Raw genomic sequence first — 27,194 nt, forward strand, 5'->3', positions numbered from 1 at the left:
AAATTATCAAGGAATTTGTGGCCCTTTTTAGTTAACCACAGGTAGATGATAGAGACATTTGAAAATTTAGAAGGTATAAAAAATCATGATTTCTTTTAAAAAATCTTTTTGATGAGAAAAAAATTTACCTGAGTTGTGTAGACAATTACACTCATTCTGAACTCACATGAATGGGCACAATTCAAAAACACTGTATTGGATCTCGTTACTTTTATCCTATATCTCTGCCACTATTACTTTGGTTTTCTATGTTCTTGATATTTAATAGCAATGACATTTAAAACGGGATATTTTAATCCATAACAATAGCATTATTTTCTCCTCTGATGTAAAATCTTCAACCAAGAAAGGCAATCTATTAGGAATATCTACTGTGGTTTCCAACAGTCTTTCTGAAGAAAGAATGGTTTTGTATTCATATCAGCCTTTAAGAAAGTGAATTTTTTTTTAGAAATACAGTGCAGTAATTTAACATCAGAATAAAACATCTGAGTTTGAAGGAATGTTGAATCACTTGATTAAAGAGAAAACAAATCCTTATCTACCAAAGGTCCTAAAAACATGCCTCAAAGACCACATATTCTATACCTGAATAAAGTAAAACTGTGTAGCAATGCAGAACCATGATAATCTGCGGGCCCTGAGACTCCTGACAGTGTGAAATCAGGACAGTTGCTCAAGCTTCATGAATGCATCAGGAAGCACCGGCACCCGTCTTCCTCTTAGCGTCGCTTGCTGGCATAGAGCTACTTGTTCTGCCTGACATGCAGTTTGACTCAGCAAATGTGAAGGAGAAGCAAGTGCCGTTCTAGAGAGTAAACATTAAATGACATAGTCACTGCCCTGGTAGGGGTTTTAATCTAGTGATGATGTTCTTTCTCCCTCTCTCCCTTTTCTTTCTTTCCTTCCTTCCCCCCTTCCTCCTCCCTTCCTTCTCCTCTTCTCTCCTTCCTCGCTCCCTGCCTTGCTTTCTTCCCTCCTGCCTCCCTCCCTTCCTTCCTCCCTCCCTTCCTTCCTTCCTCTCTTCTTTCCTCCCTCCCTCCACTTATTTATTTATTTATTTATTTATTTATTTATTTATTTATTTCATGGCGATTTCCTAGCTCCCAGCTTTCTTGTCCCCATCTTTGCCCTCCTTGAAGCAGACTCATGGCATTATATTCCCATTGCTCATTCCACATGCATCTGCTGAATGCTTAATCTGCACAAATTATGTGAACTCTTGTAAATAAAAACAAAGATGCCATTGTTCCATGCATCCTGTATAAGTTTCCTAGAGCTACCATGACGATGTGCCATAAACTAAGTGGTTTAAACAACAGAAAGTTATTGTCCCACACCAATGGAGGCTGACATCTGAGCTCAAGCTGTCATCAGCATTGGTTCCCTCTGAGGAAGAATCGTTCCATGCTTCTCCTAGCTCCTGGTGGTTTGCTGACCATCTTTTGCATTCCTTGACTTGTAGATCTCTACCTTCATCTTGACATGGTGTTCTTCCTGTATGTGTGTCTGTGTCCAAGTCCCTCTTTTTCATAAGGACACTATTTGTATAGGATTAGGGGCCCACCCTACTCCAGTGTGACCTTGTCTTACTAATCATCTCTGCCACAACCTTACTCCCAAATAAGTGAGTGAGGTACTGTAGGTTAGGACTTCAACATATGAATTTGGGAGTGATATAATTCAATCCATAGCTCTTGGGGTCAAATTTTCAGAGCAACTACCCACTCTGCCCAATGAATACATCAACTTTATTTCTGTCTAAAGAATGAGAAAAGGGGCACCTGGGTGTCTCAGTGGGTTAAGCCTCCGCCTTCAGCTCAGGTCATGATCTCAGGGTCCTAGGATTGAGCCCCACATCAGGCTCTCCACTCAGCGGGAAACCTACACCCCCCCCCGACTACCTGTGATCTCTGTCTGTCAAATAAATAAATAAAATCTTCGAAAAAAAAAAGAATGAGAATAAATAAAGACAGGGTGATTACAAGAGTTAGCCCACTCTCAAATACTATAAGGTTTATTCTGTATATGTTCTGCACAGGGAAAATATAGAATAAATGTTTAATGCAAAAGAAAGTAGGAAGGTTTCCTTGAGTATCTAAAATGTATTCATGTATGCTTATTAGGCATTGTTCCGGGCACTGAGAAGACAGCAGTGAACAAAACGGACAAAAATCTCTGTGCTCATGAAGATTCCATTCTAATGAAGGAAGACAGGAAAAACAAATAAAAAGGTTACACAGTACTTGAGAAATTGTCAATTGCTATGAAAAAAAACAAGACTCCAAAACAATGAACACTGTTATGCTGTAAATAAGCAAATAAAAAAACAGAAAATAAAACAAAAACAAGACAGAGTAAAAAGGATGCGGAAGTGCAGGATGTGGGGCGGGGGCTAAACTTTTAAACAGGGGGTTCAAGGAGGCTTCAGCCAGAAGGTGACAAGTAAACAAGTCGCTAATGGAGATGGACATGAGTGGGCAAGTTGTGGGGATAGCTGGTGAAGGAGTGCTGCAGACAAAGGAAAGAGTGGGGTAGGCGTATGACTGATGTGTTTGAGGAAAACGAAGAGCCAGATATGGCTGGGGGAAGAGAGATGATGAGTATGGTGGGTGGATAAGGTCAAAGAGAGGTGAGCGGCAGATCATAAGGGTGTGTAGGCGATTGTAAGGATTTCAGCTTTTCTCCAATTAAAGGAGGAAGTCTTTGGAAAGTTCTGAGCAGAGGAGTGATGTGATCTGATTTGGGTTTTATTAGGATCACTCTGGGTAGTAGAAGTGGAGGATACATTCTGGATATATTTTGAAATGGAGGCCAGTGGGGTTTGAGATGGATGGATGTAGGGTATAAAAGGAAGGAGAGAAGCAAGGAAGCAAGGAAAGAAGGAAGGAAGAAAGAAATGATAACTCCAGTTTTGACTTGGGTTAAATGGAAAATTCTCCTCACTTTTCATTGTTACCAATCATTCATTTTCATCTAGGCAAGATGAAACATATTCAATAGCTAAATGAAAAAAATGAAGAAATGAAAAGAAATGAAAAAAAAACAAAACAGGTAATAAATTGCTTTAAATTCGAAATTTTAAAAATTCCCTGGGAAGATGCAATCAGATCCAAAATGTGAGAAATTCCACAGGATGAAAAATCTAGGTTGTTCAATAAATAAATAAATTGCAAAAAAAAAAAACCAGGAAAAGGTGAACCTACAGATTAAAAGATACTTAAGGGGTGCCTGGGTGGTGCAGTCAGTTAAGTATCTGACTCTCAATGCTGGCTCAGGTCATGATCTCAAGGTTGTGAGATTGAGTCAGGTGTCTGGCTCTGCCCTGGGCATGGAACCTGCTTAGAATTCTCTCTGTCCTCCCCTTCCTCTCTCTCCTCCTTTTTAAAAAAAGAAAAAAGTTACCTAGGAGATGTATCAATCAAATATAATGTAGAGACCCTGTTTGGATCCAACTGTATAAAAGAAAAAAAAAAAGGTTGCTGAGGGTGGAGGGGTAGGGAGAGGGTGGTTGGGCTATGGACATTAGGGAGGGTCTGTGCTATGGTGAGCTCTGTGACTTGTGTAAGACTGGTGAGTCACAGACCTGTACTCCTGCAACAAATAATACATCATATGCAATAAATAAATAAAGAAAAAAATGAGATGATCAGAGAAATATAAAAATCGATTTATTTGATCATTGGTTACTTGACAATATTAAGAAATTATTGCTAATTGGGGGATATGATACTGGTATGATAGTGGACTTTTCAAAAATAAGTTATTTTTGATGGACACGCTAAAATGTTTATAGATAAAACATGATGTCTAGGATTTGCTTCATCATAATCCAGTAGAGAAATGAAAGATGACTATAAATGGATGATTATTATTCATTTTGTTATTTTCTCTACTTTTATGTATGTTCAAAATTTTACATAATAAAGAGTAAATGATTGCAAAAATAAATAAGTACATCAGTACAATGTTATGTCAGTACATTAAAAATTGGTAACATGAGCTGCCTTAGGAAAACGGTGGCTGGGAGCGGGAATAAGGGAGATTCTTCCCTTCCTCCTCTGTTGTATCTTTCAAATATCACACCATTGAAAGATACTATCTATTAATATATACAATAAAAATATTAAGCTGCCCTGGCAGGTGTGTGGAAGGAGAAGGAGCTTGAACAGAAGAAATGTCCCAGGACAAGCTGCTGATTATTTTCTCCCTGAATCTCCCTGTTCTGATCTCTTACTAGCCTCAGGTTGTCTCATGACTCCTCATTCTGAAGCAATGCTTAATTCAGCAGAATATAAGCCAAAATTACAATGACTCAGAGAATGGTACCCCTGAGTATTAGAGCACATATCATTCTGAAGCAAATTTTTCCATTCAAATTTCATCGGCTCAGTTCAAAAACAGTGCTTACGTTGCAGGGAACTGTGGACACTATTAACCTCTGATTTAGGATGGTGGTCTGTCTTCCTGAACTAGCAGATAGGTTACTATCTTTGTACTGTTGGTGAGCAGGTGAGGTTTCATGATATGACCACTGTCTACATTGTGGGAGTAACTTTTATTCAAGAAATGAACATATCATATCTTATCTAAATAAGAAATATATTTTATTTTATGCAAAATGTCCCACCATTCCATATAGCTCCATTAACTTTGCAGGGCACCTGCATGTTAATCATAAAGTCTTTTGAACTTCTAACACTGAGAGACCAATTTCAAGGACACCTATTAATCCACAGGGTCTTCCGTGATGCTCTCTAAACTTTAAGACTTGAACAAATAGCTTTTTCAGAAAGGTGTGAGTAAATTTCTTTCCTCATCCTTTTAGAGAGTCCGAAATCAGCTGAACTCTTACATTTTTAATTTCTTAGTCTAAGAATCTAATCATGGAATAAACAAAGCTGAATAGACTGATTCATGTGAAAACTATCTGGGTTTTTTGTTTGTTTGGGTTTCTTTCCCAAATATTGGTCATCATTTCAGTTGCTGTCCCTATGATTTATAACTAAAACTTTCATTTTCTACTTCAACCTTGGAAATAAGACATAAAAAAAAACAAAGTGAATAGGGGGTTCCTGGATGGTGCAGTTGGTTAAGCCTCTGATTCTTGGCTTGGCCTCAGGTTGCAATCCTGGGGTGGTGGGACTGAGTGCCACGTTGGGCTCTGCAGTCAGTACACTCTGCTAAAGTTTCTCTCTCTCTCCCTCTGCCCCTCCCCCATGCACTCTCTCTAAAATAAATAAATCAATCTTTAAAAAAAAAAAACATGGGGAGCCTGTCTTTGGCTCCAGTCATGATCCCAGGAGCTCCCTGCTCAGCAGGAAGCCTGCTTCTCCTTCTCTGCCTCCCCCTGCTTGTGTTCCTTCTCTCACTGTGTCTCTCTCTGTCAAATAAAATAAAATCTTAAAATGCACACACACCAAAGTGAGTAGATTTCACACTTAGCCTTTTAGGTCAGTGTTTTTTGTGTGTCTAGTAGAGTCTGAGCATGTAACTTGGTAAAAAAAATCATTAGGGTCTTACCTCCTAAAGATGAACTGCACAAGTGTGTTAGTTGTTGAAGCAAGTATAATGGCAAGAGTTCCCGTGTGAGAATCAAGGGTTCTGCTACGAACTACCTTTGTGAGCTCTAGCTACCCTGTTGACATCTCTCTGACTTCTTCATGTAAAAAGTGAGAGATTTGATTAGACAGCCTTTAAATGTGCTTTCGGCTTTTAGAGTTCATCATTTTTAATTTTTTACAGAGGAGCATGTGAGAATCTATTAATTCAGGAGCTCTTACTTCGACCCTATCCTAAAATCATTTATGAATCTCTCACTTAGCAAGGGGAGTATTGTTTTAAACATTATTAGTGTCGGGACACCTGGGTGGTTCAGCCCGTTAAGCATCCATCTTTAGCTGGGACCGTGATCCTGGGGTCCTGGGATAGAGTCCCGAGTGAGGCTCCTTGCTCAGCGGGGAGCCTGCTTCTCCCTCTCCTGCTCCACCTGCTTGTGCTCTCTCTCTCTTTCTAGCAAATAAAACTAACAAATTTTTTAAATGAACAGTATTAGTGTCCACACAACATCCATTTTCCCCTCCTCCTTGCTAAAACAACCCCAATTTCATGTATGCCAATGCTGTGTTCAGCTAATATACTGCTGCTTCAGGGACTCTCGCCAATGGAAACAGAAGTTGCTGAATGATGCTTCCAGTAAAGCTCTTTCAAAGACGGTAGACTCTGCTAGCAGGTCTCTTTCACTCCTTGGCTATCATCTTCTCCCTGCCTGGAGCCTGGACACAACACTAGAGGTGGAATACGAGGCACAAGCACAGAAAAGTGTATGTTTCCTCGGGCCGCCATGACAGAGCACCAAAACTGAATAGCACACTTAGAACAGTAGAAACTTACGCTCTCGTGGTGCTAGAGGCTACACATCAAGCTGTCAGGAGGGCCATGCTCCCTGGGCTCTTGGAGATCCTGGTGGCCCCAGGTATTCCTGTGCTTGGGGTAACGTAGCTCCCATCCTTGCCTCTTCCTCACATGACCATCTTCTTGTGTGTCTCTATCTACATTTTCCTCTTCTCCGAAGGATGTCAGTCATATGGGATCCTAAGGACCTCATCTTCTTGACTACATCTGCAAAGACCCTATTTCTAATAAGGTCACATTCCCAGGTACGGAGGGGTTAGGATTTCAGCACCATTGTGTGTATGTTGGGAGGGCAATTCAACCCACAACGATCTCAGTGGAATTCTGGAGCTCCCTAATCAGCTCTGGCTTTTCTACTTCTGAACTTACTAGGTGAGAAAAACAAAGCCCCCAATTTGTCTAAGCCTCTGCTTATTCAGCGTTTTTTGCATTCAGAAGAGAACTCAACTCCTATCTGACACAGTAACTTCAAAGTGAAGCCTGGCAATTACAAAATTATCTGACATAGGGAGCCTCCCTATCCAGAGAGGATAGTTGTAATTTCTTAAAGATAGAGACGATTATTCTCTTCTGAGAGAGTGGGGCAACTGGTGAGAACCTGTGCTCAGCTAAGACTTTTCTAGTTATAATTTAAAGATCCAATGTGTTTTCAAAATAGAGTTCCCTAGATACAGAAAAGGTCAATGGGTGTGTATTCAGCAGCCAGATTTAAGACCTAACTCTGCCTTGGACTGACACTTATCTCAGATATTTCTTCATTAGTCACAACTCCGTACCTCAGTGAATGAGAATAAAATGCAGCTTTTGTGCTTCAATTACCAGAAGCATGGTTTACTTGTCCAACACAATCAGGTTCGATTTTATGATCTTATCTTTCTGCCAGGTGTGGTGCTCAGAAATATATGTGCCAGAAAACACTTCAAGCAGGCAAGGTTGAAATTTGTCTTAATTTTGAGAGTTGCCTAGTCTTTAGACCATTTTCATGGCATCTATATCAGGAACATAACCATGATTTATTCAGCTTATTTATGGCTCTATCACTGGGGACAGGCAATTATTCCCATCATCTCTGTTAGTCAGAGTGCCCTGAATTGTTCATTTGACTGCTCAGCAGCCTCAGAAAGGCTGACATCAGAGTAAACAGATATTCCTATCGCTTCTGCCTAAGAAATAAAAGGGTAACATTGATAAGTCAGGACTTTCTATCCTTCCATCCAAAAAAATATTTATTGAGTGCCTATCTTGGGCCAGATTAATGCCAAGCACTGAGGATTAAATAAGTAGGACACAACCCCTACCTTCAAGGAGCTTACAGTTTAGTTACAGAGATAGCAAACCAACTGATAGTCACAAGACATTGAAGTAAATGCTGAGATTGGTTGATGAGCAGATGTGAGGGAAGCACGCAGACAGAGCAATTAGCTTCTCTCTGGGCAGTCAGAGTGAAGTTCCTGACTAAACTGGTGTCAAAAGTTAGACCTGGGGGCACCTGGGTGTCTCAGTGGGTTAAAGCCTCTGCCTTCGGCCCAGGTCATGACACCAGGGTCCTGGGATCGAGCCCCGCATCGGGCTCTCTGCTCAGCGGGGAGCCTGCTTCCCCCTCTCTCTGACTGCCTCTCTGCCTACTTGTGATCTCTGTCAGATAAATAAATAAAAATCTTAAAAAAAAAAAAAAGTTAGACCTGCAAGAATTAGCCAAGTCAGAGGGAAAAGCATATGCAAAGACTCGGAAGTAAAGCAGAACATGACATCGTTGAGACCTGCACAGAGTTCAGTATGGTGGAGTGTGAGGTGGAAAGTATCAGTAAAAATATATGAAATGTGGTCCACATTCTGAAGGCACTGGGGAGCCTCTAGAACAGTGGTGAGTCAGACAGTTACATGATCAGGTTTGTAGAAAGTATCTTTCTGGCAACAGTATACAGACGTTTCAGAACCGAGCAGGACTGGACATGGTGAAACCAGTAGAAGTCTGCTGACGTATTCTAACGGAGGAAGGAATAGTGGGAAAGGAATGAAAAGACACACTTAAGGAGTAAAATTGCCAGCACTTGATGAGTTATCAGATTTAGAAGCACCACAAAATGACACAAAAAGACACTAAAATTTATGGTTTAGTTAACTGGTGTGCATGGGTATGAAGAGGTATTCTTATGCTTAAAAGTTAGAAAATGGCAAAAATTGTTAATTCTTTTATGTTGATGCTGAAGATCCATATTCAAATTTCACATTCATACTTAATAAAGTAACTGAATTATGGTCCTTAATCAAATTTCTAATATAAAAACTATTTGGGGGTGCCAGTGTGGCTCAGCGGCTTAAGGGTTTGACGTCAGCTTAGGTCATGATCCCGGGGTCCTGGGATTGAGCCCCACATTGGGCTCTCTGCTCACCAGGGAGCCTGTTTCTCCCTCTCCCTCTGCCACTCTCCCTGCTTGTGCTCTCCCTAGCTCTCTTGCTCTCTCTCTGTCAAATAAATAACTAAAAATCTTTTTAAAATAAACTACTTGCATTTTTTTAATATGAGAAGCAAATTTAGTTCAGAAACTACCTACTGATGAGGATGAATGATGAAACAAAAATTTGTAGAGTATAAAAGTCTTAATGTATGAAGCAGTAGCTCTCCATTATTTTGTATCTCACAGTCTTGTTAAGAATCCCCTCCCACAGCATGGAGCACTGGGTGTGGTGCATAAACAATGAATCTTGGAACACTGAAAAAATTAAATTAAATTAAATTAAATTTAAAAAAATCCCCTCCCACAACATCTTAAGATAAACTCTCAGAATAGTGTTTTGCTGAAAGGTCATGGGGATGGAACAAGGAGCACATGCTTGTTAACTACTACATGCGAGGGGGTCTGGGACATGGGGTATGGGGACTGACATATTATATAATATAATATATAATACTATTAATATAATATATAATATGTCATCATATTATATATTATAAATACCCATATTTATAGGTAACCAACCACAGGTCCCCATATTTGATGACTACAACAGGAAGACTATCAACCAAAATCCATTCTCTACTTTGTTCTTGGCACAAGGCTGCCCAGCTAGACTGCATTCCCCAGCCTTCTTTGCAGATAGGTGTTGCCCCATGACAATATTCACCAAAGGAACATGAGCAGAAATAATGAGTGCCACTTCTAAATCTGGGCCCTATGATATTGCAAAAATTCCTCCACATTTTCTCTTTCCTTCAAGCTGAACACAAGCATGACTGTACCCAGAAGATGAGAACAACACCCTAGGGAATAGTATGGGAATAAAGCAGAGGGAGCTTGCATCCCTGGGTGGCCACAGGGAGCGGAATTGCTAGCCTCCCTGCCCTGGACTGCTGTGAAGGAAAATAAACCTTTTTGTCCTGGTGTATCTGTTACAGCAGGTTTGTCTTTGTTCTAAATAACATAATCTTTTTCTTTTTCCTTCCTTTCTGCAGCACAGCTATTTCATTTTTGCAATATTGTCTTCCATGTGTGTAAATATCATAAGAGGTGTAAATGCAACTCTGTTATTCTCATTTCTTACATCCTAATCATGCTCCAGGATCAAAATTATCTTCAATTATTGATTTTAAAATAAAAAATGAAATCACTCAGAGAAGATTAGTACAGGGCAAAAAAGTTTGTGCTCTTGGAGCTTCTCCCTTTTGTAGTAAGTGCTGTAGCCACAAGTGTATGTAGTGAATAGAGAAGGTTGGAGGTTGTGACATGGTCAGGGTGGTAATATAGGTCATTCCCAACTTCAGTTCGCTCCCAAGAAGAACAGCTAGCAACTTTCCATAGAAAAGATACCATCATGAAAATCTCAGAACCTGGGGAGGAAGCTGAATCAGGTCCCTTGACTGCAGAGACCAGAAGGGACAGCATAAGAGGGTAAGAGGGACAGCTACCCTCTGGCTACATGGCCCCCACCTCCAGGTCAGTACAGTGCTGCATGGAAAGGTTCCCCTAGATGTAGGGTTTCACCAATGGGTAAAGACAGACTAAGGCAGACATTCAGCACCCCCACCAGTTGCAGATGCATCCCAGGAGGCCCACTCGGGTCTTGCCTGACAGGAATCAAAGGGGGAATCTCTGAGGCTTGACTTCTGCAGATCAGAGAGAGACAGAGTAGGTGAGTGGGGCTTACAGCAACCAGCACTGAGATCTTGGCAAACCACATTCTTACAGTGGCCTCTGAGCAGAGATCCCAGGCAGCCTCTCTGCCCATCTGCAGAGCTGAGCTGGTGGCCCTTTCTGGCCAGAGAGCCCAACTGCTAGTTCAGCCTGATTTGAGTCCCCAGGGAATAGGCCATACTGGCCGTGGAACCCATTCTATCACCCTACCTGGATAGGAAAGCAAACTCACAACCCTGCCCAATTGCTGAGCATAGCTTCCAATCACTGCCTCTCCAAGAAGTCTGGACAGAGGATAAGGGGAGTTACAGAGCCCACACTACAACCCTGTTAGGTCAGAGAGTCAAGCCAGCAAATTGGACCAACTGTTAGGTACAGCCTTTCACCCCACATAAGCAGGGAGCCTAAACAGTGACCCTGGGCAGCCTTGGAGCCTAGCCTGCCCAGCTGCAGAGCCCAACCAACAGCCCTACCATAGGAACTAAAACATTTCACAACAAAAAATCAACTAAGCACAAAAGAATAGAGTAATGCAGAGAATGAAGAACAGGGGTGCCTGGGTGGCTCAGTCATTAAGTGTCTCCCTTTGACTCAGGTCATGATCCTAGTGTCCTGGGATCAAGCTTCACATTGGGCTCCCTGCTCAGCAGGATGCCTACTTCTCCCTCTCCTACTCCCCCTGCTTGTGTTCCCTCTCTTGTGTTCCCTCTCTCTCTGCATCTCTATCAAATAAATAAATAAATAAAATCTTAAAAAAAAAGAAAATGAAGAACAAAAAAGCTACAGAGCATATTGAAAACATATAACAAAATAACAGAAGTAAAACTACCAAGAAGAAACAGAAAATTTGAACAGACCAAAAAGGCATTGATTCAGTAACCAAAAACTTCTCAATAAAGAAAATCTCAGAACTTAATGGCTTCACAGTGAATTCTACCAAGTATTTAAAGAAAATTTAATGCCAATACTTTCTGAATGCTTCCAAAAACTGAAGAAGGACCATTCCCAATCTAATTTTATAAGGCCAACATTATTACAAAACCAATGCAGATAAGGACACTAAGAAAAGAAAGCTGCAGGCCAATATCCTTGAGGAATATAGATGCAAAAATTCTCAACAAAATACTAGCAAACCAAATTCAACAGCACATTAAAAGCATTGTAGACCATTTTGGATTCATCCCTGGAATGCAAGGATGGTTTGACATATACAAATCAATAAATATAATGGAACAACATTAATAGAATGAAATGTAAAAATCATCTGATCATCTCAATAGATGCAGAAAAAGCACTTGACAAAATTCAACATCCATTCATGACAAAAACTCTCAATAAATTAAGTACAGAAGGAATATAGGGGTGCCTAGATGGCTCAGTCAGTTAAGATTCTGCCTTCAGCTTAGGTCATGATCCCAGGGTCCTGGGATCGAGCTCCACATCAGTCTCCCTGCTCAACAGGGGGCCTGTTTCTCCCTCTCTCTCTGCCTGCAGCTCCCCCTTCTTGTTCTCTTGATCTCTCTCTCACTCATTGTCAAATAAACAAAATAAATCTTTAAAAAAAAAGAATGTACTTAATAAATAGGTACTTAAATAAAATCTTAAAAAAAAAGAATGTACTTAAATATAAAAAAGGACCACATATGACAAGCTCACACCAAAAGCATACTCAACAGGGAAATCTTGAAAACTTTTCCTCTAAGATCAGAAATAAAATAATGGGGCCCACTCTCACATATTCCACATAGTACTGGAAGGCCTAGCCAGAGCAATCAGTCAAGGAAAAGAAATAAAAGGCATCTAAATCAGAAAAAAAGTAAAATTGTCTTTGTTTACAGATGATCTGATCTTATACACAGAAAATACTAAAGACTCCACCAGTATCTTACACCACTCACAAACATTCTCTCAAAATAGATTTAAGACTTAAATATAAGACATGAAACCATAAAACTTCTCAAAGAAAACATAAAGGAAAACTCCTTGACATTGATTTTGGCAATGATTTTTTTTGGATATGACAGCAAAAGCACAAGCAACAAAAGCAAAAATAAATAAAAAATGGTTATATCAAACTAAAAAAGAAACAATTGGCAATCTTTCAAAGAATGAAGGAAAAGAGTTATAAACCGCATATCTGATAAGATAGCCAAAATATGCAAGAAACTGTACAACTCAATAGCAAAAAAACCTAAATAATTTGATTTTTAAATGAGCAAAGGACTTGAATAGAAATTTTTCCAAAGGAGATATTCAAATGGCCAATGGATACATGAAAAAAATGTTTAACATCACTAATGATTAGGGAAATACAAATCAAAACCATAATGAGATGTCATCTCGTCCACGTTAGAATGGCTGTTCTCAAAAAGACAAGACATAACAAGTGTGTTGGCAAGGATGCCATGAAAGGGAACCCTTGTACTATTGGAGGGAATGCAAAATTGTGCAGCCTCTAAGGAAAACAGGGTGGAGTTTCTTCAAAAAATTAAAAATAGAATTACCACATGATCTGGCAATTCCACTTCCAGATATATATCCAAAGGAAATGAAATCACTATCTTGAAGAAATATCTAAACCCCAGTTCACTACAGAATGATTTACAATAGTCAAGACAAGGAAACAACCTAAGTGGCCATGGTGGATAAGGAAATGTGATTTTATGTACACACACACACACACACACACACAGAGACAGAGAATATTATTCAACCATAAGAAAAGAAAAAAATTGCCATTCGTGACAACACGGATGAAACGTAAGTGCAATAAGTCAAAGACAGAAAGACTCATACTATATGAACTTATATGTGAAATCTAAAAAACCAACTTAGAGAAACGGAGAGTAGATTGGTCATGGTGGAGAAGGTGGGGAAGGAAGAGTGGGTAAAGAACGTATAAAAGGTTATAAATGTTCCAGTTATAAATGGGGCACACAGCTGGCTGAGTCTGTAGAACATGTGACTCTTGTTCTCAGGGTCATGAGTTCAAACCCACACTGGGCATAGAGCTTACCTTAAAAACAAACAAACAAAAACGAGAGAGCAAAAAAGATGTATAAGTTCTGGGGATGTAATATACAGCACAGTTATTACTATTAGTAATACTCTATCATATATTTGGAAGGTGCTAAGAAAGTAGATCTTAAAAATTCTAAACACAAGCACAAATTGTAACTATGTTAAGTGATGGATGTCTTAAATAACCTATTTTGGCAAACACTTCACAATATATACATACATCAAACCATTACATTGTACACCTTAAGTTTACACAATGTCATATGTCAGTTACATTTCAGCAATCTAGAAGAGTAAAAGAGATTCCTAAAGAGAAGTTTGGAGCGACAGATTGTGAAGCAGACAATTTTTAAAATACCAGTTCCTCAACAGCTGATTCTTCTGGTGGGACCTCTAGAAAACCTGACTCCCATTCGCCCAACAATTAATTCCTCTCTTCCCATAATAGCCTGACTTCCTAAGTGGAAGTTGAAATCATCCTAAAAGCAACAAGCATTTTCCCGGAGAGCAAGAGCCCAATTGTGACTTTTTTCCTTAATGGAAGAACAATGTGTACCTTTAGTTTTCTGACACTTGAAAGATTTGTGATTTTGTTTTCTTGAGAAGCTTAGCAAGAAAGTAGTTCAATTCGGTATGATTTCAAAATAGTAGGCATTACTAAAATATTCTAGATAATATGGCAAATTAAGGATGCAGACAGGATTAGACTAGAAGTCAGTTAGGTCTTGTAGAGTAAGTAAATTTAGTAAACCTATCTCAAATCAAGCTAAAATCATTTAGTAAGAACCTTAAGTATGCAAACCACGTCTCTCCATCCCCTGTGAGCTGTCACTGTCTTTGCAATCTAGTGGGAATGACAGACATATAACTAACTAATAAAAATTCATGGTAGAATAAAATGAACTCTATAATATTTGTATACGCAAAAAACATTTAGGTCATCTTAGGAGAAGAAATTAATTAGATAAATGTTGAAGTAGGGGGGAGAGGAGGAAAGTGTCCAACAGCAGAAAATAAAATCAGTGTTTACCACTCCACCCCCAACAATTCCCATTTATCAGCCCCTGAGACTCACCTTCCTCTGGGATATTTGAGTAAAGGATGTTTGCTCACATTTGTTCCTGAGTCACCCTCTTTGCAGCTGCTTCTGTGAGTCACTTGCTCCCCTCCATTACCCCCATCTCTCCATCCTGGCCCCCACCTGGATGATCTGGGATTCCTTTTCTCATGACATAATGATAGTGTCCATGGAAGGATATACGATCACCTTCCGTTTGTTGCTTTTCTCTTTAATTTTCCACAATACCATCAATACAGAACTTGTGCATATCTAGTAGGTTTAATTAAAGGATCGGTGAAAACCAGGGCCATTTGTTTATAATATAGGAGGGTAAGAGTTAAAATTGGATGACAAGGGTGCCTGGGTGGCTCAGTGGGTTAAGCCGCTGCCTTCGGCTCAGGTCATGATCTCAGGGTCCTGGGATCGAGTCCCGCATCGGACTCTCTGCTCAGCAGGGAGCCTGCTTCCCCCTCTCTCTCTGCCTGCCTCTCTGCCTACCTGCAATCTCTGTCTGTCAAATAAATAAATAAAATCTTAAACAAAAAAGAGTATGTTCTTATAAGGAATACCATGGAAGACATTAAGAGAAGGAAGGGGAAAATGAAGAGACGAACCATGAGAGACTATGGACTCCAAGAAACAAACAGAGAGTTTTAGAGGAGAGGGGGTGAGGGGATGGGTGAGCCTGGTGATGGGTATTAAGGAGGGCATGTACTGCATGGAGAACTGGGTGTTAAATGGAAACAATGAATCATGGAACACTACATCAAAAACTAATGATGTACTGTATGGTGACTAACTTAACACAATTTTTAAAAAAAGGAAAGAAAAGAAAGTATGTTCTTTAGCATTTGAGTACATGGTTCCAGTCACTGAGGTCTTCAACATAGCTATAGTTCCTGAAAACCATTCTTCAATATTCTGAGTTATTCCAGTGTCCTTTTAATTTAGTTCAAATCTTACTTAAATTGGATCGAACTGAGTTTCTCTACTTGCACACAAAATGTTCCTGACATTATACCTTGTCCACACCGAATACCTTCCCTATAGGTGGAAATGAAAACAGGAGAAGTTACCCTCAGGTTAAACATAAGTAAATCCTACATATACAATCAGAAATTCTTTCCTTGGGGTCTGGCGTTATTCTACATAGAGTCAAACGTGACTCTCCAGAAAAAGATGTTTTAACACTCTAATATATCACAGATGCTATACATCTGAATGGACCAGTTACTAAATAGAGCCCAGCACCTCTCAAGTACCAAACCAATGGCAAATGCTACAAGTTTGTCTTCAGAACATGACAGCAATACATCTAGGCATGTGATGTCTACTAATTATTGGGCAACGTATGATCAGAGAAACAAAATGGTGATATGGCATACGTAGACTTATACATGGAATCCGTTTCATCCATGGGAAAAACCTTGATAAAACTTTTTTTTCTTCTTTTCCAACTTTACAAAAAACATGATAGAGTTTTAGAGTAGCATGTTGGATGCTAAATTTTGTCGGGCTCTAACTGGGGCTTCCCCTAATCTCAGAAAACAGACCATGCTCATGCAGAATGTCATTGCCACTAACCCAGACATCTCCCATAAAGAACTGGGGAGACTCAAGAGACCCCAGCCTGATAATTCCTGATGCTTTGCTGCAAGTGTTTTCTTAGGGACTATCACAACAGCATATAATTTCTGTAAGAGTTGTGTATCAGTTCTCAAAGCCTTTGACCCAGTCCTATGCAGAACTACTTTGGGGCCATAGAAATCAAGAAATACTGAGAAATATAGATTCTAGTGGAGTCTTTACCAATAGCTAGATCAGAGAGAGCTGGATAACTTCCAGATATTCAGCCCAAGCCCCCTATTTGTTACCAAGGGGTAAGAAACCTCAATGCCTATATTATATGGCTTAACAACTACAACTCTATGCTTCCAAAGCAATGTGAGTTATTCACATGTAACCCAGATGTCAGATGAGTCTCTTGGCCATTTAGAATGGTTCAAACCCCCATCCCAAATTTCTCCAGTGAAAATACAGTGCCCTGCCCCAGAAGCCTGGGAATTCCCAGGGGACTTTCATTCTCACTGTTATTTCTGACTCTGACTGCTGCTTCCGCTGATGAGTTTAATCGACAGATTATCTTGCCTTGTAGTACACTCCGTCCCTATTCTGCACCACGTTAACCCAGACACGGAACCCGGCCCCTCGGTCCCCACAGAACACTTGCTCCTACGTGGGTTGCGTTCACACAGGGAATTCGTAAGGCAGATGTGCTAACCACTACACCATGGAACCCACACAGGGAATTCGTGTATATGGCCCAATTCACCAAAGATTTGGGACAGTGATGGTGTTTCTGCAGAAATGAAAAGGTTATGTGAGTGAACACGGCATGCTCCACATCTTAAAAGATTTTAAGGTCTCTCCTGTATTGCCCCACCAGGAGCTCCCCCATACCCCACACCCAGGTGTTTACTGCACAGCAGTTTGCTCTGAGAATTCTTTCTTTGTGACCAGATGCACCTTCCGCCCAAGTAACTTACGGAGTATTTCCTTTTAAAACGGATTCTGGTCCCAGCTGCCAAGAATTTTCCTCCTAATGTGCATAGAATGAATTAAATCCTGACACCGGAGAATTCCAAAGCACTCAAGCTTTTCTCGCGCTGCATTTCATGGGTTCTGACGTCAGAACAATAAAAGCTCTTTGCTTCCCTTGCCTCTCTCATCCCAAAGAACATTGTGTTACCCAGTTCATCAGCTGCAGTAAGTCCCGCCAGCCATGGTACTGTCACTATGCTCCTGGAAGTGGGTCTGTTAGAACATTTAGGTTTTGGGTAATGCATAATAAATTAATTGAACCCCAAGTTAAACTGAAAAAAGACGCATTTGCAAGGATGGAAAGGAAACCAGATTCTTTCCTGTAGCAGAACGTGTGGGATTGAAGAATGTAAATGACAGCAGGAAACAGCTGGTCTTCAGATAGATGTGTTTGTCCTCTAAAATGATTAATCGCCACATCGTTTTGAACTTGAAAATGGCTCTTTGCCTAATTCTTCAAGATCATTCCAGTCAAAGAAATGGTTTATTTTCTACTTTGATTTGAGAAATGGGATAGGGAGCAGGCCTCCTTCTCCCTCTGGAGAGGATGGGTAACGAATATGACTGAACGATCCATGAGTTTGTATTCTTTCCTTTGAGTCCAGAAACACGCTCGCATGGGCTATATCTGGGTATGGGAGGATTAGGATTTTAATGCTGTGGCCTAAGGTCCCAGCTACCTAAAGCCAATTCAAAAATAGGAGAAGCAGGTGACAGGGAGTGAGCCTTCTTTCCGCCTTAGAACTGCTGACGTCATGTCAGTTCCACCGACCCTGCCGGCCTCACCCCGTGATCCCTAACTCCTCCCACTCTCAGCCTGGCTCGCAGACTCACTCTAAACCTTCCTTCCCATCCCCAAACACATGGGGCATGTTCTGGCTTTGGAGCTCTTGTACTGTTGCTTCTCGAGCTGGACACTTCGTCCTCCATATATCCATCCGCATGGCAGTGTCCCTCACTCCATCCCCTCGTAGGGGCTGTCTCTGACGGCCTTACCTACGAGAGGTCCTTGTCCTCCTTTATCCTTCTGCCTGGCTGTAGCTTTCTTCATAGAACTTATTGCTACCTGATAGTCTTATAATAACTTTTTGTCTGTTTCCCCAGTAAAGCCCCTGAGATCAAGGACTTTGTTCAGGGCGTCACTGGATCTCCTGTGCCTAGAACAGTGACTCTCATGCGGCAATTGAATGAGTGAATGAATGAAGGAGTGAATGAATGAATGAGTGATAGTAATAGTGCTGGAAGAAACTGTGTAACTTAGTGGTTTAGTGCATAGACTTTTGAGATAGCAAATCTGGTTCAAATTCTGGCTCCTCTCTTTACAAGCTGTCTGGACTTCGCCAGGTGGCTTATCCTATATCACAGGATTATTGTACAGGCTAAGTGAGTAACATGTGAAAGTCATTTAACAGGATAAGCGCCACTGTTTTCCCATTGTTCCAGCCTCTTATTTTATAGAATAGGGACCAGAGGTAGATTGAGGCAGAGGAAGTGGGGCAGCATCTCTAATCTTGGGGATAACTTGTACAGAGAAGGGAACGAATTTTCCATTCCCTCATAAAGGGATCCTTGGTTGCTATCAAAACCTTACTAATATACTCTCGCTTTGACTCAGCAATTTTATTTCTGCAAATGTACCCGCAAGGAAATGATCACCTATGTGGGCAAAGATTCTTCCACACAGATCTTTATCACAGTCTTATTTAAAACAACAAGAGGGGTGCCTGTGTCACTTAGTCAGTTGAGTGTCTATTTTCAACCCAGGTCATGATCCCAGGGTCCTGGGATCAAGTGCCACATCAGGCTCCCTGTTAAAGGAGGAGACTTCCTCTCCCTCTGCCTGCCACTCCCCCTGCTCGTGCACTCTCTCTCTCTGCCAAATGAATGAGTAAAATCTTTAAATAAATATGTACATACATACGTACATATAAAACAATAAGAAGTTTAAAGTATACTAGGTGTCCAAGAGGGAACTGTATGATAAAATATAGTACAGCTAGATGATATACTATACATGGCTATTTAGAACTAAACTGTAGAAGAATAATAAGAGGAAAAAATGCTTACATACACTCAAATGAAAACGACCAACATTGACAAAAAGCCTGGGTGTTTGGAACCAGAATGAATTGAATGTTCTTTGTATATCCAGTAAATAGGCATTATTTTCATAGTCAGTCTTTTAAATAAAAATAATAATAGCTTGTTAGCATGCTCACAATAAAGTGTTACTATGTTTTTGGGGGGAGAGCAATGAAAGATGCCTAAACTTAAGGAAGTTTCCCAAGTTCTGAGAGAAAGAAATTTTTTTCCTGATGTCATGATTTTAAGTGAGCAACACCCCTAAAAACTTTGCCACACAGCAGATTCCAGAGTAGTCTAGCTCCATGACCATTAGGGCCAACTGCCCGTGTGTCCAGAACATCTACATTACTCTGTATTAGCACATTTAACTGATGACATTAGCAATGTTGCATTTTTAAAAAACCAAATTGACTTAGAGCGTTGCTCATTAGATTTAAATACTAGAGTGATTCATCATTTACAGTAAATCTATTAGTTAAATTACACTGCAAAATTCAGCATCATCAGTGTGGCAGGCCTGCCTGGAAATTAAGAATGGGAAGGGAAATTGAAGGAGAGAGATTCCTATCCACGATTTGAAATTTAAACTTAGCTATGGCAAGCATCTGAGCCTCAGCCAAAGAGGACAAGGCATCTGCCACATGTCTAAGATATTCCACTCTAATAATAGCTGAGGACCTCTTTTGGAACAGGTTAATGCCTTGCTTCATAAGGAAAAATCTTGAATGTTAAAATACTTTTAGGATTATTTCCTTACCCCTGAAATTTTTTTTTCACAATGTAACTGGGCTGCATATGTGGTATATGCAAGCACAGTTCGGTTTCTGCTGGTTAAATATAGTCCCAAACCCACAGCATGTTCAGCTGGGGGCCCTCGCTCACCAGATGTTATTCCACTAATAGTGAGTGAGCTCATCCTTGGTGTGGAAGGTTATTCATTTGGGAGAGAATAATGAAAGTGAGACAATCATTACGTCACCTTTTCCCGTACATTATTCTCCCCTGCAGCTAACCAGGAAAACATGCTGCCGTGTTAGTAGTAAGCTCAGTCATGTGCTTGCTTTCTTAGATTTACTTAAAGTGAATCATGGGGTAATTCTTGCCCAAATTAATTATAAATATATTATGTGATAATTTGCATCTGGAGAACGTCTGAGACTTGGGGACCGTCTTTGTCTCAGACCCTAGCGCCATGACTTTCTGAGGTGGGATTATCAGCAGCCACTGCCCAGAGGCACTGTCCTCTCTCCATACCTTCGCAGAAGTTATCTCATTGTCCTCAGGTGGCCACCTGGGAGGCAGAGGCTGCTCTTTCTAGAAACACGAAGACTTCTGAATAATGAAGTAAACTTTTCAAATAATGCTCATGAGATCATGTCTTTTCTTTGTTTGGCTGACTTATTTGCTGCTACTTATCAAACCCCAAGTTCAAATTCAGAATAAAATTAATTGACAGACAATACAGCAAATGGGCAATCTCTCTCTCCCCTCCCTCCGCCCCCCCCCCACAAATTCGCTAAAAAACAAAAGCAATCTTTATGGGAAAACTATTTTTTTAAAATATTTATTTATTTATTTATTTGACAGACAAAGATCACAAGTGGGCAGAGAGGCAGGCAGAGAGAGAGAGGAGGAAGCAGGCTCCCCGCTGAGCAGTGAGCCTGATGTGGGGCTTGATCCCAGGACCCTGAGATCATGACCTGAGCCGAAGGCAGAGGCTTTAACCCACTGAGCCACCCAGGCACCCGTGAAAAACTATTTTTTTAGAAAACACACACTTATCGTTAGGAACTTTATTTAAATCATGACTGAATTTTATCACACCTTTCCTTCAAATACAATAGCAACTCAGCAGCAAGCAATTTTACTAGATTTCTTTAAATGATTTTAACTTTCTCCCAAGGGCTTAAACAGATCTTGTTTTTCTAGTGTCATATTCATCTTTATAGAACTTGTCTACAAAAGAAACTGAAACATCCAATAATGACCCCTGACAAAGTTCTTTAGGTGGGCGCCTGGTCTGCGCCCTCTCAATCCCTCATGCTCTCTTGAGCTACCTACCTCTCCATTTAGACACCCAAGTGTCATCTCGAGAGAAAGTTTGGTGCCTAGGGAAATTCTTGGCCCATTATAAAGCCTTCCATATTTTTTAAAAGATTTTGTTTATTTATTTGACAGAAAGAGACAGCGAGAGAGGGAGCGCAAGCAAAGGGAGTGGGAGAGGGAGAAGCAGGCTTCCCCTGAGTAGGAAACCTGATGTGGGGCTCGATCCCACAACCCTGCGATCACGACCTGCACTAAAGGCAGATGCCTAACAGCTGAGCCACCCAGGTGCCCCAAGCCCACCATATTTTTTATTTCTATCATGTTTTCCCATATTGGTCTCTACACCATATCTGCCACCTCCTACGGCACACTCTGCCCAAAGAGCACTGAACTGAAATTCAGGATTTCTAGAGTAGTTCCATCCTGTACACTTATTTTCTCTCGTCTTCTTTCTGCCTTTCAGACTCCTCATTTGTCAAATTGGAATTATATGATAAAAAGTGACCAAAAGTCTTGAAATTCTTGGTACTTACATATTTAATGTACTTGAATAGGTTGGGACTTGTCAGTGGATCCAGGGCCCTAGGCACTCTTGCCTTCATAGATCCCTTCCTCCATAAAAAGATATTTAAAATTATATTTTATTCTCTGACATGGACTGTAGCAACATCTTTCTAGCATGTCTTCTGAGGCAAGGAAACAAAAGCAAAAATAAACTAAAAATTTAAAAGCTTCTGCACTAAAAGACAACCGACTGAATGGAAGAAGATACTTGCAAATGACATATCCAATTAAGGGTGAGTATCCAAAATATATAAAGAACTTATATAACTCAACTCCCAATGACCAAATAATCCAGTAAAAAATAGCAGAAAACATGAATGGACATTTCTCCACAGAAGACATCCAAATGGCCAACAGAAAACAAAACAAAACAAACGAACAAACAAAATGGCCAACAGACACATGAAAAGATTCTCAACATCACACATCATCAGGGAAATGCAAATCAAAACCACAATGAGATACCACCTCACACCTGTCAGAATGGCTAAAACCAACAGCACAAGAAATAAGAGGTATTGGCAAGGATGTGAAAAAGGGGAACCCTCCTGCACTGTTGGTCAGACCCTCAGCACTGTCCTAATAGATAAGTCAGCACTGTCCACATCACCAAGTCCCCACTGAAATGTCATAGCTTGCCCTCTCCCCTCTATCCCAGACAGCTTTTTTTGTTGTACCCCTCTCCCTTCTTTCCCCTTTTTTGCTGTTGTTTCCAGTACAGATAGGTTGACTCTTTGCCTTGTCTCCAACCTCCCTTAGGTTCTTCAGCTCTAGTGAGTCAAAACACACTTGCAAACAGACACAACTCAAAGAATTAAAAATATCAAGGGCGCCTGGATAATTCAGTTGGTGAAACATCCAGCTCTTGACTTTGGCTCAGGTCGTGATCTCAGGGTTTTGAGATCGAGCGCCACATCCAGCTCCGTGCTGGGTGTGGAACCTGCTTAAGATTCTCTCTCTGCCCCTCCCCACTTCTAAAAAAAAGAAGAACCACTTCTAAGTGAAGAAGAGATTTCTGGGATCACATGCACCAAATTTTAAGAATGGTTTTTATTAGGTTGTGGGCTTTGGGTGATTTTTTTTTCTTCTTGGCAATTTCTATATTTCTCACATTTTTGAAATGAGCACGATTTTTAATAGAAAGGATAAAAATAGTAAAATTTCATTTTAATAAGGATCAACTACCATATTCTTCCTGAATAGGTGCTGACTCCGATTCTATTTACCTATTCCAGAACAGTTCCTCAGTCTCGAAGGCATACCTCGCTAACTCCATGCCCTTCAATAGTCAGTCTCTTTCCAGGCTAACTCTGGGCTTGACCATATAACTTGCTTTGGCCAATGGGATAATCCTACAAGCAGAGTTTTAAACAACCATTTTCCTGAAACCAGGTTTTTGGTTGGCGATTAAGGCACACCTTTCAAAAGATTTTCAAATTTCTTTCAGTCAACACAATCACCAAGAGAGAGAAAGAAGAAAAATCTTTGCATTTTCCTTTAACACAGTTTCCATGTGCTATCATCTGAAAACGCAAAAGCACTTCAAGCGCCTCAGTAATTAAAAGGGAGGAGTTAATATGCTGAGACACAATAAGTTGAATATTTTTCTCAGTGGGTGGCCTTGCAAATACACACCACACACACACACACACACACACACACACAGTGACTCTGATCTAGCCAACCATATGGTCCTCATTTTCTGTATCTATTTCTATTTATGTTAACACAAGAATTCTGCCACTGTAAGACGGCCGACTAACCTTTTGCCCCTTGTTTCTTTCTTGTATTCAACAGAGGGCTTAGCTGGAAACATTTCTTGGGTGCTGTTTTCCTCACATGGGAAAAACAGTACAAGGCTAAACTGTTCAGTAAAAAAGTACATTCTCATTATTATTCCCTTTTAAGAGGTCCCCCTATCTGCATCGTCTAAATCCTTTTCCTTTTGTGTTTCCTTTATTTAAGGCCGTAGTCTTGCCATCTTCTTTTCCACTGACAAACAAAGCAAAAAGATTCTGAATGATTTTAACATGTGAAGAGTCGGAATTACTCAACAATCCAACAACTACTGAGAGCCCACCACAGGCCTCTGTCTTACTGGACTCGACGGAAGCTGTGAGTGGTTCCTGGCACGACCGAGAAGCCGGCTGCCTGGGTGTCTTCAGGCTCTCCGCTCTCGGGGTGGGTGGGGACCATGGGGAACGGGATAGCACAAGCTCGGGCTGAAAGGGCAGCTGCTCCTTGGCTCCAGCCAACTGTTGCCATGTGGGAATGTAGGCCCTGTCTTGCCAGATCAGCTAGTTTTTCCCCAAAAGCTCGAAATCAAGCTTTTTGCCCGAGATCTCTCTGTTTTAAAAAAAAAAGTTGTCAACTAATTCACATTTTTAAAAAAATACTGTGTAGGCCAACAAATGTGGACGCCAAATCAAATACGTCTGTATGGGCTGGTGTGAGCCACAGCCTGCCAGTCCGCACCTTCTGCTTTACATTATAAACTCCTCAGAATTTAAAAATGCTTAGTCCTCCAAACGACTTAGTGACATTTTATAATGATCCATGTACACGGTAGAGAGAAAAACCTTAAATAAACCTACTTGTACACAAATTCTAAACAGTAAAATCAGCCACTTCAGTCATTTGGCGCTATAGGGCAAAGAAATTTCTCTTGAGAGAATTTTTCACATCTAAATCATTGTTTTGATATCATGAAGATTCAACCTAAAGTATCTACATAGCAAGCCTTAAGCACACCTTAGTATTATATTTTTTTGGATCGGGTCTATGTCAGCATCCCCCTCCAGACAGACACACACACACGTAAAATACTATTCCACAACAAAAATGAGCCCTAAAGAAGATTATTTGGGGTTCCTGCAGGATTATTATTGCTGGATATAACAAGTGATAGGCAAGGATGTGGAGAAATTGGAACCTTTGTACCCTGTCAGTGGGAACGTAAAACGAGGCAGCTGCTATGTAAACAGTACAATGGTTCTTCAAAAAATTAAAAATAGAATTACCGTATGATCCAGCAATCCCACTTCTGAGTATATATCTCCAAAAGGATGGAAGGCAGGGTCTGGAAGAGATATTTGTGCACACATGTTCATAGCAGTGTTATTCACAATAGCCAAAAGATTAAAGCAACCAAAATGTTCATTGACAGTTGAATAGAAAAACAAAATGTGGTCTCTACGTACAATGGTGTGTCTAGAATGGTGGTCACCAAGGGCTGGGAGAGGGAAAGAAGTAGTTTTTATTTAGTGGGTGTATTAATCAGGGTTCTTTAGAGTAAAAGAACCAAGGGGCACCTGGGTGGCTCTGTTGGTTAAGCAAATGCCTTCGGTTCAGATCATGATCCTGGGGTCCTGGGATCGAGTCCCACGTCAGGCTCCCTGCTCAGTAGGAAGTCTGCTTCTCCCTTGCCCTCTGCCTGCTGCTCCCCTGCTTGGGCTCTATCTCTGTCAACTAAATAAAAATAGAATAAAAGAAAGAAACAGAACGAAAATGATGCTTATCTACATAGAGAGAGATTTATTTGAAGAAAGGGGCTATGTAATTATTGAGACTGACAAGTAGAAAATCTGCAGGGTGGGCCATCAGGCAGGAGACCTGGGAAGGAACTAATGTTACAGTTTCAATCTGAAGGCTGTGTACCCGCAGGATTCCCTCTTGGCCGGAGCTGGCCAATCTTTTGTTCTATTCAAGACTTCCGCTGATTGTAAAACCCTTTCACCTCACTGAGAGCAGTCTGCTTTACTCAGAAACTACTAATTTAAATGTAAATATCACCCAAAAACACCCTCAAAGAAATAGCCAGAATAATGTTTGACGAAATATTTGGGCACTATGGCCTGGTGAAGTTGGTAATTAAAATTAACCATCACAGGGCGCCTGAGTGGCTCAGTCGGCTAAGCGTCTGCCTTCAGCTCAGGTCATGACGCCAGGGTCCTGGGATTGTGCTACCCGTCAGGCTCCCTGCTCAGTGGGGAGTCTGCTTGTCCTTCTCCCTCTGCCCCACCCTCTTGCTCTTTCCCTCTTTCTCTCTCACAAATAAATAAATAAAATCTGTAAAAAAAAAGAAAAAAAATTAACCATCACAATGGATATAGAGCACCAGTTTTTAACAAGATACAGGTTTCTGGAAATTAGTTGTATATTGGTGTAAATATACCTAACACTACCGAAATTTACCCTTTAGAGTGGTTAAGTTGGTAAATTCCATGTTATGTGTATTTTGTCACAATTTTGCCAAAACTATATTTGATCTTTCACTTGGGCCTGCAGCACCAGCAGGCTGGGCAAGTGTCGAAGTCTTTATGCTACCAGGAAGCTCCACAGTCACAAACAGGACCAAAAGCGGCATGATAAACAGTACAAGAAAACACATTTGGACACAGCCCTATAGGCCAACCCCCCTTGAAGACAAGTTACATTCAAAGAGAATTGTGCTGGAAAAAACTGGGGTAAAGCCAAACAGTGAAATTCTGCTATCAGGAAGTGTGTCAGGAGCCAGCTGATCAAAAATGACCAGAAACACAGCTTTTATACCGACATCGCAGAAAACCATGAAGTTCTGGTTGCAGGATTTGGTTGCAAAGATCATGCTGTTGGTGACATTCTCAGAAACCATTTTAAGGTCGTCAAAGTAGCCAATTTGTTTCTACTGGCCTTTTGCAAAGGCAAGAAGAAAAGACCAAAATCTTAAGTTTTGATGATGCAAACATGATAGTAACAAGATTTCACATTCAAAGAAAAAAAAGTACATTAAAGAAAGAAATTTCTTTCACTAAATACAAAAATAAATTTTTCCATAAGAAACATTAGTGTACACCCCTGAGGCTAATAATACATTTTTGTTAATAAAAAATTTTAAAAATTTTAAAAAATAAAAGAAAGAAACGTTAGGGTACAAACTGGATCATATCCTAACTTCAGGATTTTGCAAATGACCCCCAATTTTTTTTCATACAGTAGATTTCTATCAAAGTTGGGAGGGTAAATTATTATATCTCAAAAAACATTTCTGTGTGGGGCACCTGGGTGGCTCAGTGGGTTAAAGCCTCTGCCTTCGGCTCGGGTCATGATCCCAGGATCCTGGGATCGAGCCCCGCATCAGGCTCTCTGCTCGGCAGGGAGCCTGCTTCCCTTCCTCTCTCTCTCTGCCTACTTGTGGTCTCTGTCTGTCAAATAAATAAAAATAAAATCTTTAAAAAAAAGAAATTTCTGTGGGGAGTTAAGATTACATAATCCAGGTAGATTGTTTCCTG

At 40.5% G+C, this 27,194-nt stretch overlaps 1 pseudogene; it reads left to right on the top strand.

The window, feature by feature from the left end:
• LOC123936911 overlaps positions 1–26,632 on the top strand; it is a 150,717-nt pseudogene extending 124,085 nt beyond the window's left edge.
• The last annotated feature ends 562 nt before the right edge of the window (positions 26,633–27,194 follow it).

This window comes from Meles meles, chromosome 2, assembly GCF_922984935.1.
Source record: "Meles meles chromosome 2, mMelMel3.1 paternal haplotype, whole genome shotgun sequence".
Lineage (NCBI taxonomy): Eukaryota > Metazoa > Chordata > Mammalia > Carnivora > Mustelidae > Meles > Meles meles.